The following is a 2,500-nucleotide window of genomic DNA, read 5'->3' as shown; positions in this document are numbered from 1 at the left end:
GAGACAATCGTCAGGCCTATGGGAGTGACCTTACAGGTCCAATGAACCGTACTCTCCTCTCCCCGAGGGCTTACCGTACCCAAAGGGCCTCGTCAGCATCAGATTTACTTTTCGAAGCAACTGTACTGAAAACGTTGACTGAAGAAAAGAGAGCTCCTTCCTTTTCCGTCAGCCATTAGATGCGATGATAGCTCGACGAGAGAACTTAATGACATACAAAAACACGAAGGAGAGAGCAAAAACAAACTGGGAAAGCGCACCAAGGTCGCCGCATTGTCCTGGCTCTCTTCACATTAATTCAGGTTTGACAAAAGACAGGCAAGGAAAACGGGACAATGAGCCATTAGGATTTCTGGCTCAGCGACAAACGCGTCACAGTCGGCGAGCTTAAGAAACGTGTAAGTAGCTCAAGTGTGTCTGCGTGGAGGAAAAAAAGTGGAAAAGAGGGATGTCAGACCTTTGGAAATTTGCCAAGGAAGGGGGAGTGAGGCTGACGTACATGCTCATACACACACACACACACACACACACACACACACACACACACACACACACACACACACACACACACACACACACACACACACACACACACACACACACACGTGTGTGTGTGTGTGTGCGCATATATACATACACATACATACGTACATATATAGAGAGAGATGGATAGATAGATAGACAGATATATATATATATATGTGTGTGTGTGTGTGTGTGTGTGTGTGTGTGTAACTATATATGTATGTATATAGATAGATAGATAGATAGATAGATAGATAGATAGATACACATTTACACACACGCACACAATCTCCCACACACTCACACACATATATATATATATTTGTATGTGCGTGTGTGTGAGTATTGAACTCAACCCTTAAACACAAAGCACATCAGTAAATTTAAAAAAATACAAGCATACTCTCCCAGATTCCCAAGTTGCCATGTGTGTGTGTGTGTGTGTGTGTGTGTGTGTGTGTGTGTGTGTGTGTGTGTGTGTGTGTGTGTGTGTGTGTGTGTGTGTGTGTGTGTGTAGAAAGAGAGAGGGGGGGTAAAACAGACAATCAAATATATACATATATAGACCATTTACACAACAAAAATCTGCACATACATGGTTATTTCTCCGAAACTCCAGCTGGACCTCCTTCCCCAGCTCATTCGCGGCCTGGCCTGCGGCGCTCGGGGTCGTGCGCGAGGGCGCCGTGGCGGGCCGGAGCCGCACGGCAACGGTGTCTGCGGTCAAAGGGGGGGGGGGGCAAGATAGAAGGAAAAGTAGATGAAGCAGGAATGACAGAAACACCAGCAGACTCACGGACGACAGACAGATTGATATATACGCAAAGACAGAGAGAAGGGGGGGGGGGGAGGAGAGAATGAAAGGAAGAAGAAAGTGGAAGATAAGCAAGCAATTCATAAAAAAGTACAGGTATATAATTTGTGTCTCCTGAGCATGCGATGGAAGTCCTCCCTTCCCCTCCTTTAGTATCACCGGCATTTTAAATGTCTACGTCATGCACTGAGATACGAGAGAATAACAAGCAGCTGTTAACTTACTTCGTTTTTAAGTGTATTGCTTGAATGTTGGATGTAATATATAATGGTCATAGACTTAAAAGTGGTAGAGTCGTGTGAAGACATTTGTGTGTGTTCACTGAGTCACGTGCGTTTGTGTAATAAATCTATTTGAAACAGGTGTTTGGGGTTGTGGGAGGAGCATCGCTACGAGGGGGGGGCACCAGATGCTAAATACCCCCAAAGTTCTTACCACCTGTTTTTAGAAATTACACATCCCTCACCGCCACCGACCTCTTAAGCGCCCCTGCCCTCAATGACTTTATCCTGGAGACGCCCCTTGATTGTGGTGACAAGGGAGCCTACTCGGCGGGCTTCCCCGTGTTCCGCTACTCCCTGAGAATACCTCCTCCCCTCCAGCACCCTCTTGCTCAGATCTGCCTTCGTCCCATCATTTCTGTGCCTGTATGGCGTGCGTGAATGTGTGGATGCAAGCACACACACACACACACACACACACACACACACACACACACACACACACACACACACACACACACCCACACACATACAAATATCATCATTATCATCAGCCTCAATCAATCAACTGCAGGACATAGGTCTCTACCAATTTTTTCCAACTTTGTCTGTCTTGCGTTTTTTGTTTCCAGTCTCGGCCCCCAAATTTCGGTATTTCGTCACGCCAACTTGTCATTGCTCCCAAGTATATCTTCCAAGTATATCCTAAGTCCGACTTTCAGACTTTATTCAGATCGTTTAATAGTTGCCAGTCTTAGAATGTTTAGGTATTCGTCTGTTTTGATGTCCTTTCCGCTCCATTCTAGCTTCTATTTCCTCAAGGCAAGCTGTAAACAGTTTTGGTGAGATGGTATCGCCCTGTCTAACACCATATATATATTACAATATACCTCCTCTATTCCCTGTCTTCGAATAGTTTCTAGTACTGTTGGTAGTTATA

At 45.4% G+C, this 2,500-nt stretch overlaps 1 protein-coding gene across 1 annotated transcript in view; it reads left to right on the top strand.

The window, feature by feature from the left end:
• LOC125026213 overlaps positions 1 to 2,500 on the top strand; it is a 22,600-nt gene that overhangs the window by 363 nt on the left and 19,737 nt on the right. The window lies entirely within an intron of this gene.

The sequence above is a fragment of the Penaeus chinensis genome, chromosome 6 (assembly GCF_019202785.1).
Source record: "Penaeus chinensis breed Huanghai No. 1 chromosome 6, ASM1920278v2, whole genome shotgun sequence".
NCBI classification, from domain to species: Eukaryota; Metazoa; Arthropoda; class Malacostraca; order Decapoda; family Penaeidae; genus Penaeus; species Penaeus chinensis.
The sequence above is the reverse complement of the archived record's forward strand: the minus strand, read 5'-3'. Positions and strand labels throughout refer to the sequence as shown.